Source organism: Meriones unguiculatus, chromosome 16 (assembly GCF_030254825.1).
Source record: "Meriones unguiculatus strain TT.TT164.6M chromosome 16, Bangor_MerUng_6.1, whole genome shotgun sequence".
Lineage (NCBI taxonomy): Eukaryota > Metazoa > Chordata > Mammalia > Rodentia > Muridae > Meriones > Meriones unguiculatus.
The window spans coordinates 32,119,074-32,135,873 of record NC_083363.1 but is presented as its reverse complement, the minus strand read 5'-3'; the positions used below and the strand labels follow the sequence as shown (position 1 = coordinate 32,135,873).

Sequence of the window (16,800 nt, the reverse complement as noted above, 5' to 3'; positions counted from 1 at the left end):
CAAGCTTCCACATTGTTAGGGGAAGTAATAAAAATAAATAATTCCTGTATTAGTTTCTTTAAAAGCGCACGGTGCTCAGCCTCAGCCGCCCTCTGCAGTGCTCCACGATGCCTTTGATCGCTCCCGGTAGACTTGCGGTCTCCACAGCGGTTCTTCCCAATCTTCCCATGATCCCCAAGCTTGCCACTGAATTTCCCCCGTGGACCAGTGAGCTACCTTCTCACCAGGCTGAGAGAGCCAAGATGCTGCCACAGAGTGTGTATTCTGGGCATCCTGACAATAGCTCTGCCTCACCATCCAGGCTCTGTCTGCTCTCATCCCTAATCTGACAACACCCTCCCTTCTTCTCAAGGCTATCCTCTCCCACTTGCTTCCCCTGGCATTGTCATCACTATTCCAGAGAGACTCTTTTCTTTCTTTCTACGTTCAGTAATTTTCATGTTCTTCCTATTCTAAAACAAAACAAAACAAAAGACAAAATTAAGAAAATACCTCCCTCTAGGGAGGAACAGCCAACCACTATTTATTCCACGTGCTCTCAACCTCATTTTCCCGTCCCTGCTGCCTTCTAGAATCTGTGAATGTACCTGAGCCAGCCTGCTTGCCAATCACAGCGCTTCCTAAGCATCACAACAGGTCTGGAAAGATGCAGAGCACGCCTCATGAAACCGAGAGGCCTACATTCAGAACTCCAGCACTCATGTAAAAAGTCTGCAATGGCCTTGCCTGTAAATCCCGGCACTGGGGAAGGGAAAGAGGACGCTCCCTGGGGCTTGCTGGACAGTCAGCCTAGCTGCATAGGCAAGTTCCGGGATCAGTGAGAGGCCCAGGACCGGTGAACAGTGATAGAGGAGGATGACAAACATTGACTTCAGGCGTCCATTGGCATATCACACATGTGTGCACAATACTCCCACACATGAGCACACACACACATGCAGATGACAAGGAATAATAATTCTTGCTGCTTTTTGTCCCACCCCTAACATTAGGTGCTCATTGTAAACAGACAGGTTAGTAAATGGATTCATTTCCTGGACTCCATCCCCTTGTGTTGAGTTGGGACCCTAGACAAGGAGAGCTGAAGGTGGAAGGACGATGGTCAGTTCCTAAGCTGCCGGGCCGCAGAACAGCCCTCCCGAATCTTACTAATATGATGAAAATATCTGCATACTTTCCATTCTTTGAAATGGTCCATACTTCCCTCCCACTGCTGTTATCAGCAGCCCCCCACAACACGGATAATTTCTGTTCCGGGGAAGACTTGTTCCTGCAGCCTGCTACACAGACAGCTGACACTGTCAAGTATGAGACAATTTATAACTGCGAGACTATTTTCTGATATGATTTTGTTTTCGTGAGACAGAATCTCCAAATGTAACCCAGGACGTCTTCATGCTCACCAGGTGGCCCAAACTGGCCTCAAACTCGTGCCAATCCTGCTGCCTGAGCCTTCTGAGAGTGAAGGCATGAGCCATCTCGCCTCTCATCTACCATTACACCTTGATCTTAAGATGTTCCTCAGATGTAGGACAGTCGTCACTTTCACATCTTGTCTTAGTTTATATTTCTGTTGCTGTGACAAAATTCTCCGACAAAAGCAACTTACAGGAGAAGAGGGTTATTTTAGCTCAGAGTTGATGTTCATTATGGGGCATCAAAGTCAGGGCAGGGGGGAGCGTGAAACGGCACCCCATTCTGGAAACAGAACGAGATGCTCCTGTTGCTTCCCGGCTCTTTTTCTCCATGTTTCATTATCAAGGAATCTTGCACGAGCCTCAAATGCAATCCCACATAGCTTCCTGGTGCACTCAGTGATTTCAAACAGCAAATGTGACCAACTGAAATTAAAATCCAGGCCAGGTTTCCCTCACAAAACAATGGTCCTTTGTGAGACCATCTGCCTATCATCATATATTTCTACTATGGAATTCAAAAAAGCTATTTCGAGTAGATTTTATCTCCTTTTTAGGGACAGGGTCTCAAGACTGGCCTTGAACTGACTGCTTAGCTGAGGATCACCTTGGGATTAGGATCCTCCTGCCTCTGCCTCCCCAGGGCTAGCTATGTGCCTCCACATCCACTTTACAGAAAAAGTTTTAAGTAAGGCAGGCTCAAAGCACTGAAGGTAAGTATTATGAGCACTTTTAAAATACAACTGTTGAAAGGTTTAAGACTCAGCTTTGCTGTTTGTGATTCCAGGTTTTCACAGCGCCAGGTTAGTTTTTTAAGGTGTGTTCACCTTGCTGTATTCTCGCTGCAGTAGGCCTAGAGAAGCTTAGTATTTAGAACAAAAAGAGAAGAGATCAAAATAGCTGGCCCAACGGGTGCTGCAGACAGTGCTGCTGTGGAGACCAGCTGCAGGCGTGCCGCCTCTAGGCCCTTTGGGTTTTCGGGACAGCGGCCTGCCATGCTTACAACTAGATTCCCATCTCCTGTGCAGGAGGCCAAGGCCAGTGCTTCTGACCAAAAAATTGGCAGTTGATATTCTAGCTGTGTCTATAAAAGAACAAATTGACACCGGTATCAATGTTCTAGAAGGTACCAGGCTGAAGGAGAAAACCCCAAGGATAGAATCCAGTAGAAAGCCTGGCTTTAGGCCAGGAGACTGAGCCTCCGGTGAGACTTCTCCAGGTCAGGGCTGAGGACATGCAGCCATGGAGGCAAGAACTGGACTGGTCCAAGGTGTGAGCAGCAAGCTCTTGCCTTCTGGAGATGCTTGGCTGGAGATGATCTCCAGGTCACCTAGGCCCTGTTGGGCACTAGCCTGCAGGCGTCCACCTCAAAGGATCTATGGGTGAAGAACTTCCAGCTTACCTAAGGAGCGTAAGCAGGCTTAGTGAGATGCTGATGAGAACAAGCAGTATGTAGCTAGCTGCCTTACCTGCTGTTTCTGCCCCTCCGCCTCTTGCTTGCCCCTCCCCTACCCAGCTTGCTCTGGTCCTGCCTTGGCACGCCTCATGCCCAAGTCTTGATATGGCCACCGCAGCCCTGGTTCTGGCCGTTCTGTACACCTGGTCAGCAAAGCTTTCTGTTCTGATGGACAGCAGCAGTAACAATTCCCCGGGCTCCAGCCCTTCTGTCTCAGCTGAGCCCCTCCATTAGACGGAACCCATAGGTTTCTGACCTTCCCCCATTGGACTGCACAGCATAATATGTGAGTGCAGTCATAGCTGCTGGGGGAGGGGCTGTCCTTCCTCCTCCTTATTGCTGCGTTCTGCAAGGCCACCTACAGCCTGGACTGCAAGTAAAAGTGCAGGCGATCTCCTTGATATGCCAGCTCTCAGCTTGTATGGTGGGTGTGTCTGGGATCTGCATCCCTTCATGCCTGCACAGTCTTCCACAGCCTCCCTGACAACACAGCTCTGGCCACAGCTTCCAGTCTGGCCCCACCTCCTGTCTATGATGGAGATCAGAAAGGAGGGCCTCAGCATGGCTACAGTGGAGCCCACTTGCCCTTCCTTTTCTGGCACCCTTCTTGCTCATCCTTGAGGCAACAATATCTGTCACCTGGTGACAGGGAAGAGAGATCTGATATTATACTGCATGGACAGTGCTTCCAGCCCTGCTGCCTGCTCTGGCCAGGCCCCATGCCCAGCCCATAGAGAAAAGCAGACTAGAGCTGGATGCTGGGTGGCATTACCTCGGGCTCCTCACTGCTCTCCACCCTCCTGTAATGCTACAGAACCCCCTGGACGCTCATCTGCACCCTCTACTGCCCTCAGCCCTCATCCTTTCAGAGGTGATGGTGAAGAAACGATCATCCTGAGTGAGCTGTCCCAGAAGCAGAAAGACACACACGGTATATACTCACTCATATAGACATATAATATAGGATAAACCTACTAAAATCTGTACACCTAAAGAAACCAATCAAGAGGGAGGACTCTGGCTAAAATGCTCAATCCCCATCCCAAAAGGCAAAGAGGATGGACATCAGAAAAAGAAGAAAACAGGAAACAAGTTAGGAGCCTCCCACAGAGGGCCTCTGAAAGGCTCTTCCCTGCAGACTAACAAAGCAGATACTGAGACTTATGGCCAATTGTTGGGCAGAGTCCAGGGAATCTTAGGAAAGAAGTGGGAAATACTAAGATCTGGAGAGGACAGGAGCTCCACAAGGAGAGCCACAGAACCAAAAAAATCTGACCACAGGGGTCTTTCCTGAGACTCATACTCCAACCAAGTACCATGCATGTAGATAACCTAGAACCCCTGCGCAGATGTAGCCCGTGGCAGTTCAATATCCAAGTGGGTTCCATTTGTAATAGGAACAGGGACTGTCTCTGATATGAACTGATTGGCCTGCTCTTTGATCACCTCCCCCTGAGGGGGGAGCAGCCTTACCAGGCCACAGAGGAAGACAATGCAACCACTCCTGATGAAACCTAACAGAATAGGATCAGAAGGAAGGAGAGGAAGACCTCCCCTATCAGCAGACTTGGGGAGGAGCATGCATGGAGAAGCGGGGGAGAGGTGAAATTAGGAGGGGAGGCGGGGGGGGATTATGGGCGCATACAAAATGAATAAAGTCTAATTAATAAAAATTTAAAAAAAAGAAAAAAAGGATCAGAGAGAGTGGGTCGGTCCGAACTTTCCTTTGCCTCACTGTTCCCTCATTTCAACTTATTTATTCACCCTGCCAGCACTGAGAGCTATTTACAGATATTTACAAAGATTTGAAGCACTGGACAGATTCCTGCATGAAGATTATTTTTATGCTTTCACAGTAAAAGGAAATAATAGTAAGTTCTAAAACGTATAGTGCCTAAGCTATTCGTTTACACTGTTAAGTTCCCTCATGGTTCCTTTGCTGCCCAGCTATTTCTCAAAGGAAGGCAGTAGAAGCTATATATAATCTTTGCTTCATATCTCTAACTCTTTCTACAGTCCTGTCTTACATAAAATTAACTCTGTTGTCCACACTAACGTTTTAAATAGTTTTAAATATACAATTCTCGGCTCACATCTTTAGCGAAAATTTAAAACCACAGCCCTTGTTTTTTTTATTTTTAAATTACACTATATTAAATCAGACAGAAAAGCTAGTAACCATTTGAAAGACAGATTTAAAAAATCTGCAATGTGAAAACACGGAGTAAGTCTGTAGTGGAACAGATTTACTGAAGAGGAACAGCCTCCGTAGTCTCTGTGTTTGAATGCTAGTCCCCCGTTGCTGAAACTGTTTGGGAAGGATCCGACGGTACGGCCTTGGTGAGGGAGGTGGGTCCCTGGGAGGCACTTTAAGGTTTCAGAGGCCCCACACCAATCCCAGGGAGCTCTCTCCCGCTCTGCCTCGTGGTTACCCTTAGCTACTGCCCTTGCACCACGCCCGTCTGGCTGCCGCCATGCTCCTTGCCAGGATGGTCATGGACTCACACTCTGAAATTGTAGCCCCCTGAGAAACTCTTCCTTCTACAAGTTGTTTTGCTCATGGTGTCTTATCATAGCAATAGGAAGGCCACTTAGACAAAATTCTTGTGGTTACTGTTCCATTTGATCAAAAAAATTATATTATCCGTCATGTGCAAAACAGTCCATAACCGTTTAGAAACAGGTTCATACAATACTGAATCTGAGGCAAATTTATATAAGTCAAAACACCCACTATCATTAAGTTCTAGTTATTGAATTTAATCTGGATTTATAAGGGAAAGACATCCTCAGATGCAATATAATAATAAGGAGTATAGCAACTTAATATTAGAGGTTAAACAAAGAAAATTCTTCTCCTATGTTTGGATTGCTAATTTCATGGCTCTGCTTTTGTTAGCTAATGGCTCATCCTGCCTGTGCTTAATCACCGTTTGTGCAGACCATCAGAATCCAGGTGTTACGCCACAGGCCTTCTTTCTAAAAAACATTTTTTTTTTTTATTTTTTAAATTTATTTTTTATTAATTACAGCTTATTCACGTTATATCCCAGCTGTAGCTCCCTTCCTCATCCCCTTTCAATCCTACCCTCCTCCCTCATCTTCTCCCTTGCCCCTCTCCCAGTCCACTGATATGGGAGGTCCTCCTCCCCTTCCATCTGACCCTAGTCTATCAGGTCTCATCAGGACTGGCTGTATGGTCTTCCTCTGCGGCCTGGTAAGGCTGCTTCCTCCTCAGGGGGAGGTGATCAAAGAGCCAGCCACTGAGTTCATGTCAGAGACAGTCCCTGTTCCCATTACTATGGAACCCACTTGGACACTGAGCTGCCACCAGCTACACCTGTGCAGGGCTTCTAGGTTATGTCCATGAATGGACCTTGGTTGGAGTATCAGTCTAAGAAAAAGACCCCTGTGCCCAGATTTTTTGGTTCTGTTGCTCTCCTTGTGGAGCTTCTGTCCCCTCCAGGTCTTTCCATTTCTCCCTTCTTTCATAAGATTCCCTGTACTCTGCAAAAAGTTTGGCTATGAGTCTTAGCATCTACTTTGATACCCCGCAGGGTAGAGTCTTTCAGAGGCCCTCTGTGGTAGGCTCCTGACATGTTCCCTGTTTTCTCCCTCTTCTGATGCCCATTTCCTTTGTCTTTCTGAATGACAATTGAGCATCTTACCCAGGGTCCTCCTTCTTACTTAGCTTCTTTAAGTGTACAGATTTTAGTATGTTTATCCTATATTATATGTCTAATATCCACTTATAAGTGAGTATATACCATGTGTGTCTTTCTGTTTCTGGGATACTTCACTCAGGATGATCTTTTCTAGTTCCTACCATTTGTCTGCAAATTTCATGATTTCCTTGTTTTTAATTGCTGAGTAGTATTCCGTTGTGTAAATTACCACAATTTCTGTATTCATTTCTGTATCCCTCCGTTGAGGGACATCTGGGTCTTTTCCAGCTTCTGGTTATTGCAAATAAAGCTGCTATGAACATGGTGGAGCAAATGCCTTTGCTGTATACTTAAACATCTTTTGGATATATGCCTAGGATCGGTATAGCTGGATCTTGAGGCACCACTATTCCTAATTGTCTAAGAAAGTGCCAGATTGATATCCAAAGTGATTGTACAAGTTTACACTCCCTACAGCATTTCTTTCTTACATTTCCTAATAACCATTCTACAGGGATAGTTGGTGTACTCATGGATTTGGGTTTTGTTTTAAGATTTTTTATTTTTATTTTTAATTGTGTGTGTGTTTGTGTGCGTGCACACATGTTCCCCATTCTTCACATCCTTTCCAGCATGTGTTGTCACTTGAGATTTTGATCTTAGCCACTCTGATGGGTGTAAGGTGAAATCTCAGGATCATTTTGATTTGCATTTCCCTGATGACTAAGGATATTGAGCATTTCTTTAAGTGTTTCTCTGCCATTCGATATTCCTCTATTGAGAATTCTCTGTTTAGCTCTGTACCCCATTTTTTAATTGGATCACTTGATTTGTTGCTGTTTAACTTCTTGAGTTCTTTATATATTCTGGATATTAGCCCTCTGTCAGATATAGGGTTGGTGAAGATCCTTTTCCAATCTGTAGGCTGTCATTTTGTTCTGATGACAGTGTCCTTTGCTTTACAGAAGCTTTTCATGAGGTCCCATTTATTGATTGTTGATCTTAGAGCTGTTGGTGTCCTGTTCAGGAAGTTGTCTCCTGTGCCAATGAATTCAAGGCTCTTCCCCACTTTTTCTTCTAAGAGGTTTAGTGTGTCTGGTTTTATATTGGCTTTATATTTTATCCACTTGGACTTTAGTTTAGGGTGATAAGTATGGACCACAGGTCTTCTTTAAGCTCCAGTACATACGGTGTTTTCTCTTGCTATCCATGGGCAATACATTCAACACATCCATGTGTATATGTGTGTGTGTATGTTCGTGAGCCAAGACACGCATGCATGTGCATACATGATTAAAAATAAAAATTAAAAAATCTTAAAACAAAACTCAAATCCATGAATACACAAACTATCCCTGTAGAATGGCTATTAGGAAATGTAAGAAAGAAACACAAATATTCTTGGGTGTCATATATGGTCCCCTTTATTCTTTAAAGGATTTCTTAGAGGGCCTGGGTCTGGTCTCAGTGTGCACCCATGTAAAGTCATGGACAATGGGGATGTGCATTTGACATCCCAGGGCTGGGAAGTAGAAGGAGACTCCCCGTTAAAGACTAAAACTGAAAACTTAAAAAGATAAACACTGAACAAAATCTTAGAGTTCCTAAAGCCCAAGGAGCGGAGAGCACAGAGGACAGTACTGAGAAGGGTGAGATGCCAGAAGTGTGAAACTACCCGCTCCTGCATAACCCTGCTTCATAACTCAGAAGCTCGTACGTGGACTTCTGATAAAAGAGCTGTCGAGACCCGAAGAACCCACTGTGTCAACTCTAATCCGTAAATGAAACTGCCGTTTGCGCCTCATCCTTCTTTCCTTTATTGCCTCTCATGTCCATTCCTTTGGATGATTAGAACCCAAAACAGTTGAATTTAGGAGAATAAAAGGAATCACCCGAGTGGAGAGGCAGCCTCGCGATGGAGACAGGCCTATTTAATCATATTAGATAGCGATTTATTCAGCACTCAAATGCTTCCACAGCTCCCCAACGATAATTAATACAAGCTGCGGACCACATTTTTCGTTTGGGTTTTAATATCTTCAAAATGCGATGTCAGGACCCAAATCACTTTGTGCTGGAGTGCGGAGACTTCATCTGCAGTGAATTATGTCTCCTGAACGATTTCAGAGATCTGATTTCTTATAGAATGAGAGATGCACATTAGCTACTAATGGTCTCTGGGAGGTAGAACCCACAACCTTCAGGTTATTGCCTATAGCCAGCCATTTCATCCAAAGCCAGGAAGAGGGGTGCCTGGGAGGCAAGAGACATGAATTCAGGACCGTGTTAGCAGATAATCCATTTCTCCCCACACCCCCTTAATGACCGCCTGATTACTTGGACTTTTTTCACTCAAGTGTTGTAAATTAGCTGTTAGATAAAATACTGACATTAGTTAAGCAAGATACTTCTCAGTTCTCCATCACCGAGACATCTCAGACAGAAACTGACTTTAGAAAATGGATTAAGCTGGCCATCACATTAATGGAGAGTCTGAGGCAGGGAATAACAATTAAGACCATGCCTGGTTGTTCACTGAGAGCTTCCTGACTACTCATTACAGTGCAGATGCTGCAACTGAGGACTCACAGCCAAGTCTGTACTCACCTGGAATTTGAGCTTCAGAACCTGTGCCATGTTTTTCAATGTTTGCATCAGTTAACTTTCCTCTTTGCTCTGACAAATACTCTCAACATACGGGAGGAGGGCTTACCGTGGCTCACAGTTTGTAGGGCCGCAGTCCATCATTGTGGGAAAGTCATGTTTGCAGGAATGTGAGCAACTGGTCATGTTACAATCACAGTCAAGGTATACAGAGCGAAGAATGCTGGCGCTCAACTAGTCCTCTCCTTTTTATGCAGTTGGTGACCTCAGTCCATGAGATGACATCACCGACTTTCAGGAAGGGTATTTCAACCTCGGTTACCCTCTTCCAGGTACTCACTCAAAGACATACTCAGGCTTGTTTCCATGACGACTGAACAAAATCCTGTCAGGTTGACAACCTGGCTTAACCATACAAATGGTGCCTTAAAATGGTGCCAGGGGTGAAAGAGATGGCTCTGTGGTTAAGAGCACTGGCTGTTCTTCCAGAGGACCTGGTTCAATTCCCAGCACCCCATGGCATCTCGCAACTGTGGGTAACTCTAGTCTCAGGGGCTCTGACACCTAGGGATGCTGTGGCACACAGACATATACGCAGGCAAACTACCCATACACAGAAAGTTATAATACTGACTTTAAAATAATATAAAATTAAGAAAAACACCAAAACCCACACAACTACAAATCTTAATGGTTTTAAGGCAGAAATACTCGTGGAAGAGATCAGTTCTGGTCATATAACATAAAGCTGAAATAAATGGTCTTGCAGAGACTGTGCTGGATGGACTTACACTGAAAAATTACTTGTGGTTTGCACAAAATTCTAACTCAACTGGCCATCCCGTATTTTTATATGCTTAATCTGACCATCCTTATCAGAAAGCCTACAGGCCTCCTAGCGCTGAGTGGACCTGGAGCTGCGCGCTCCCGAGGCAGGCTCTCGGTGTGGATCCCTACCCCCTTACACACTCAGGAGGGCCTGACAACTGTTGCTCATTAGCGACCTATCCCCAAGCAGAACATTTGAAAGAAGGCCCAACGCTACTGTTCTTTTCGAAAAGAATAAAAAGTGCTCAAAGCTTTGCCTATGGCATCGGAATGTTTCCACATGAAGAATACACTATGTTTTTGATTGACTCAGAAGCTAATAATTCAGAGAGCTATAAAGCTGTTCAGAGCCCTGAGGGGCTGGGATTTGTGGAGACTGATTTTCTCGGGCAAGCAACCAACTTGGTAGGAATCTATGCAAGTCCTGCCACTTCTCCTCGGCTGTTTATGTATCTTTAAAATAAGGAAACCAGACATGCACCTTCCCTTGCCTTGGTCCTTCTATCTGCGAGGCTCCTCAGGCCAATTTCACTTTGCTAAATCTTTCCTGATTCACCCAATCTGTTAAGAGTTGCCCCTGTTTTTCCCCAGTCGAAAGCAATTTCTGCCCTCCTCATTACGCCAGCCCTTGAATTTAGGTAGAATTGTATCTTACTTATGTGTTTATATATTGTAAAAGATCTTCAGTGGGTGTGCACATATGTCATTGTGTGTGCCTGTGAGTGTGCGTGTGTGTAGGTCAAGGCTGATATCTGGTAACTTCCTTAGTGGCTCTCCCCGTTATATTTTGGCACAGGGTCTCTCTTTGAATCTGGAGTTCCCTGTTTTGACTATAGTGGCTTGCTGGTGAGCCCCAAGCACTTCTCTGCCTCCACTTTGGCAGTGCTGGGATTACAGTTATGCTATAATTCCTCTTCCCAACCCTACGGGCTCTAGCCCAGGCCTTTGTGTACCAAGCATGGTGTCTGCCGAGCCATCTTCCCAGCCTCTAAAGTTAGGTACAATTTTGATTTTATATTCTAGATCATTTCCCTTTCCAGACTGAGTCCCTCTGTGGCCAGAGGCCAACAGCAACTCCTCTTTATAGTCAACTCTGTTCTTCGATGTTTGGCGGCCATGTGGCGGCTCGAGGAAGCAGCCTTTTTTAGCATTTTGGAAAGGCATGGGCTGAGCATTGTTTTTGCTTTTCATGCAGGTCAGACTCTGCCTTGTATGGATCTGAGCGGCATTGCACAGGGACAGAAGGAGCTAAAGCAAGGACAGTATCATAGATATTCCCTGGGTGTCGGATCTATAGCAGGAAGTCCCCATGCCGAGTCGGGACACTCCTGGACGGAGCAGAGAATTTACATTTACAGTCGGAGCAAGGACAAACATTCAAACTAGAAAGCATGGCCACTGAGGGCACACAGCATGTGTCTGAGCCAGAGGACAAGGCAGAAACCCACTATGCAAGAAAATCCGCCTCTGGGATTGGATGGATGGCTCGGCAGGCAAGGGTGCCTACTGCCCTGGTCAGAGTCACCAAATTCAGTCCCTAGCCCCCATGTCGGCTGGCTCAGACCCACCTGTAACCACAGCTCCAGGTTTTACCATCTTCTTCTGTACTTCCAGGAGACTTTAGTCACGTGTTCGTCTTCATTCACGCGTGTATATACCCACACTCATATACACGTAATATGTTTGAAAAGAGAGAGAGAAAATCTATCACACTCAGATTCATAAAAAGCTCATCCCTAGAAATTTGCATGCCTCTTGCAAACCAGGATGCTCTTCACCAGGATCAGTTACGCAGAGGAGTGCCAGTCATGCCGTGTGACGAAAAGAGTGAGTACTGTGTATGCTAAATATGATGTCAAACTGAAAACATGTAGAAACCAATCTTATGTCATCTCCTCCTGATTCAGGACAGAAATATGATACTTCGGAGGGTCAAGCTTAGCTGAAGAAAGAAAATTTTTACTCCACACCCAGAGAACAGCTTGAGGAGGCCACAGACAGGATAGAGCAGCCCAGGGAGCTGCCCAAAGTAACTTATGCCCTGTATTTTATAGGAGATGGCCTGGGTCCAGCCCAGAATTTCTCATCAGCTATCTGAACGCGTGGCTGTGGGACACACATGATGGAAGCCACATGAGAACATGATTGTGACTTAAGTATGTCTCGCCGAAGCAACCAGTCTCTTGCCTCTCTTGCTTTACAGTAAAGAGGGAAGTGATAAAGTCAGATGTCAGTCATTGGATCCAAAGAGGGTGACCAATTAGAAAACAAAACAAAACAAACCAAACCAAACCACCAATCCATCTCTATGTTTGCTTGACAAATACCTCATAGATTACTGGCCCCACAGTTACTTGAACTGGGAAGAATTTCATTGTTGGTATCGAACCTTGAGTTTTTCAGCTGTGACTACTTGGACACAAGACGTAGGATATTGGATTGAGCACTGGTTAGCAGAACTCTAAGGAACCACAAGCAGGGTGCAGACACTCACTTCATAGCCTGTGTTCTGTCTTGCTGCAGAAGGCCCCTGCACATGAGGAGTCAGCATTTCCACCTCCCCCGCTTCAGAAGTCAGTCTTTTAAATACAAAAGGTGTTGCCTTTCTCCACCTGGGGAACAACCCAAGTCCTTTCCTGGCCCCCACCAGACATCTCAGAAAGAACTATCTTGTAAATGACCTAGCAGGAGCCAGTTAATGAAAGGAAAAAAAAATCTAGATAAGCCTCAATGTCTGGTATTGATCAGCACATAAACATCATAACAACTCCAGGACATTCTACAATTCTATCACTTAAGTTCCTTAGAGGTTTAGCATGCAAGGGGCATGGTCAGAGATGGAGGCATCTGATATTCAGTGACTTCCTGTTTCTTTCCTTTAAACACATTTATATTATGTGTGTGTGTGGGGGGGGTGTTTATGAGTGTGGGTGCACACAGGCCAGGATACGTGTCTGGAGGAAATGACAACTGGCAGGAGTTGGCTCTTCCCTTTTACCGAATGCATTTCAGGGATAAGGCTCGGGCCATTGGGCTTGGCAGCAAGCACCTTTATCTGCTGAGCCATCTTCAGGACCCAACTTTCTCCAAAGCATAAAGTCATGTCTCTCAGACCAGGAGCTAAGAGATGAGGTTACCCAGAAAGAGGAGGAGGAAACCCTTGGCTGTGGATGTCAGCGAGGAGTTTCTGATTAGTTGGCAGGACGCTCAGTGCTGCCCCCCTGCCCAGCTCATGCCAGGCGACTAATCTACAAAGTACATTGATGAGAAAAGCAGCTGACAGGCATGACAGTCACAGGAGGGCTCGTGCAAAAGAGGGGAACTCTGATTTCTGCAGAAATTTGTAGAAATGTGATACCAGGCGGTAGTGGCTTCCTTGAGTGAGGACAAATTTTTGAGGAGGTGGCAAGAGAATGTTGGGTTAATGGCAAACACAGAGGGGACAACTGGGAAATCTGAGGGAGAGGGAGAGGGAGAGGAGGAGAATGGAGAGCATCGGGAATAGAGCGGGAACTGACCCAGGTTCCAGGCATGGCGGCTCATAACCGGGACAGACTGTTCACGTGGCCGGAAATGGCAGGCTGAGCACTTAGGCTTGGGTTGTCCTGGGAGATGTTTCTTTCTCCTTGGGAGATGTGGAGGTGGGAGGAAAAGAAAACTCCAGCTGCTGCTGAGGGTGCGTGGAAGCCGGGTGAGAACGGCCGTGGCTTGGCCTTGGTTTAGTGAGAAGAAATCAGAGATACTTCCTTAGGGCGCTGGGTATCTTTTGGTACTGGATATATCTACTATATTGTATTGGCTCTCTACTACGAATTCAGGCTTACACATGATCTTGATATACTAGTCAATGCTTTATATTTATTTATTTAGTGTGTGTATATACCTTGTTGGTGCATATACACACCACAACATGATTATAGGGGTCAGAAGATAACTAGCAGGAGCGGGTCCTCTCCTTCCACTTTGTAGGTCATAAGGATCAAACTCAGGTCATGAGTCTTGGCAACAAGCCCCCTTCGTTACTGAGCCAACTTGCCCGCCCCTTACATGCCATGTGGACACAATCCTTGGTTATATAATGTGCTTAGTAGGATGGCCCACCCAAATGCCTCTGTTTGTTAGTTGCAAAATTGAAAAGAAAAATTTATCCCAGTGGAGCTGGTAACATGGCTCACGGCGAGTCTTCAGGGGTACCGAGTCTGTAGACTCAAACAGAAAACAGCTCAATAAGCTGTCACAAAAGCCTCGGGGAGCGGGACTAAACAAACTGCTCCCCCTGAACTCTGGTTAGCCTGTGGATTTGTAAGCAACTGAGATAAATTAGGAGATATGCTGGAAGGTTAGGTTTGTAATGCACAGAGCTAGCACCTCCCACCTATCAGAGCCCAAGGGAACAAACAGAATCCTTGGCCATATCAACAACAATCCTCGGCTCAGTTCATCTCGCCCTTTTAGAAGATTTCATGATGTCCCCTAACAATTTTACAATGTCTGAGTATTTTTAGTGCAGCTACGGCCCAGATGTTGAAGTGCAAAATTCAGAAAATAGGAAGCAGACGATTTTTTTTGACATGTCCAGTGTTGGAAAGGAAAGAACGGAGAATTCAGAATAAAAACAACTGTGTTGGTTGGGGGGGGTACCTAGGAAGTGCGTTACGCTGGTAAACTAAAGCATTAGTGCTACACAGTTCCATGGGTTCAGGGGGCTCCAGAGGGCAGGGGTCCCACAGGAGACGGGTGAGGAGACAGAGAGGTTCGCATTCCACCTCTCTGTGTTGGACAGTACGGTAATTGGGCATCTCCTTTACAAATCCCTTGCTCCTCGCTGGCTGGCATGCAGGCACGACACACGTTATCCAGCCACTGACGCACGAATGCAGGCATGGACACACACGCTTTCTTATCCGTGTTTGTGTTTTCCACAAGCAGCACATCCTGGGGCCGCAGAGGTGGCTCATCAGTTACAAGACTGTGGTACTTTATACAGAGGACTGGAGTTTGGTTCCCAGCATGCATTTCTGGTGAGTCTTAACCTGCTTGTAATTCCAAGTCTGGGGGATCTGGTGCCCCCTTCTGGCTTCTACAGGTAACTGCACTCACATGAACACATACCAACATACAAATAAAAATTAACCTTTTAAAGAAATTTAAAAATCAAAATATTTAGTTACGCATGTATATTGCAGCATATACATTTATACATACTAGCATATACTTGAAATTCTTCACTTTAGTTTAAACAATAACATAAAGTTCATGCATCTTATATATTTATGATTCAGGCTACTACTCCATTTTTGATTTTCCAAGAATCTTACAAGTTTTAGGAAAATTTTCTTCCTCAGGGAATATATGGAACCCTGTTCTGGTTAAAGAAGTGGACAGTGAGACACAGCACAAACAGTGTGGATTTGGGAGCATCTAACCAACATGCCATTCTAGAGATTTATAGATTTTGGTTTGTTTAGTCTTTCAGATATGCAACATGTGTGTGCATGTGTGTGTGTGTGTGTGTGTGTGTGTGTGTGTGTGCACGTGTGTGCAGGTGCTCGCACCCATGCCTCACTAGATCAGAGAGGATCAGATGCCCTGTTCTGTTGTTCTTTGCTTCATTCTTTGAAGCAGGCTGGTGGCTAGTAAGCCCCAGCAATCCCCCTGTCTCTGTGGCCCATCTAGTGCTGGAGTTGCGGGCATGCTTAGCCACACATGGCTTTTGTGCGGGTCTGGGAATTTGCGCTCAGGTCCTCATGCTTGCACAGCAGGTGCTCAAACCCATGAAGGCATCTCCCCAGCCCCTGGATGTGCTGCCTTGTAGCAATTATAAAAGAAAAGCACCAGCCTGGAATCACAGAATGTGTGCTATTACAGCCTGATGTGGAAACACAAATGCTAGCTATGAGCGCAATTTAATGACAAAATTGAAGAACCAAATGCAATTTCAATCTCAGCATTAACTAAGTGTGTTATACAATATTTTTCTATATGCCAAGAGGCAACATTTGGTTTTAATTCAGCTATGAAATCTAGAATGCAGTTAATGGGGGAAGGGCATTTTTTCTTCTACTCATTAATTAAGTGAAGCAATTTTATTGTGTTATTAGAGGTGTAAAGTCAGCAAATCACATTAATTCACTTAAAGACAATCTTTCTTTTCTATTGGAAACTAGGAAATACTACCACTTAAAGAAAATAAGGGGAAAAAACCACTTATAGTTTTAATACTCTTTTCTTTTGCTTATAAATATACAGTATTTTATATGTATATGCATGCTTGGTCATGAGTATATCTAAAGAGAATCATGATAATATTTAGTGATGGGGAGCAGCTGTTGATGGCAAGACAGCTCAGCAGAAAAAGGCCCCTGCCAGCAAGCCTGATGACCTGAGTTCAACTTCCAGGACCCCAGAGATGGAAGGGGAGAACCAATGCCTGCAAATTCTCCTCTACCCTCAACAAGTGTGCATGTCTGCACATCCCTAAAATATGTGAAAAAACAATAACAAAACCAGAAAAAGATGAGGATGTTGAAGGAGCGTTTGCTAGTGCCATTTGGGAACAGAAGCCTCAGTTAGGATGACCCGGGCAGACTGGCTTGATGAATGATGGATATGGGAGACCCAGGCCACTGTGGGAGATGCCACCCTTGGCTCAACATCCTAGATTGTGTAAGAAAGCTGGCTGAGCAAGACTAGAGGGGCGAGCCAGCCAGCAGCACTCCTCCATGGCCTCGGCTTCGGTTCCTGCCTCCAGCTTACTGCCCTGTATTCCTGCACTGACTTCTTTTGATAACCGGCAAGTGTAAAACAAAATAAACTCTTTCCTTTTGGTCAC

General features: G+C 45.3%; 1 protein-coding gene across 2 annotated transcripts in view; it reads right to left on the bottom strand.

Moving 5' to 3' along the window:
* Positions 1-16,800, bottom strand: part of Kif6 (kinesin family member 6) — a 285,962-nt gene that overhangs the window by 145,098 nt on the left and 124,064 nt on the right. The window lies entirely within an intron of this gene.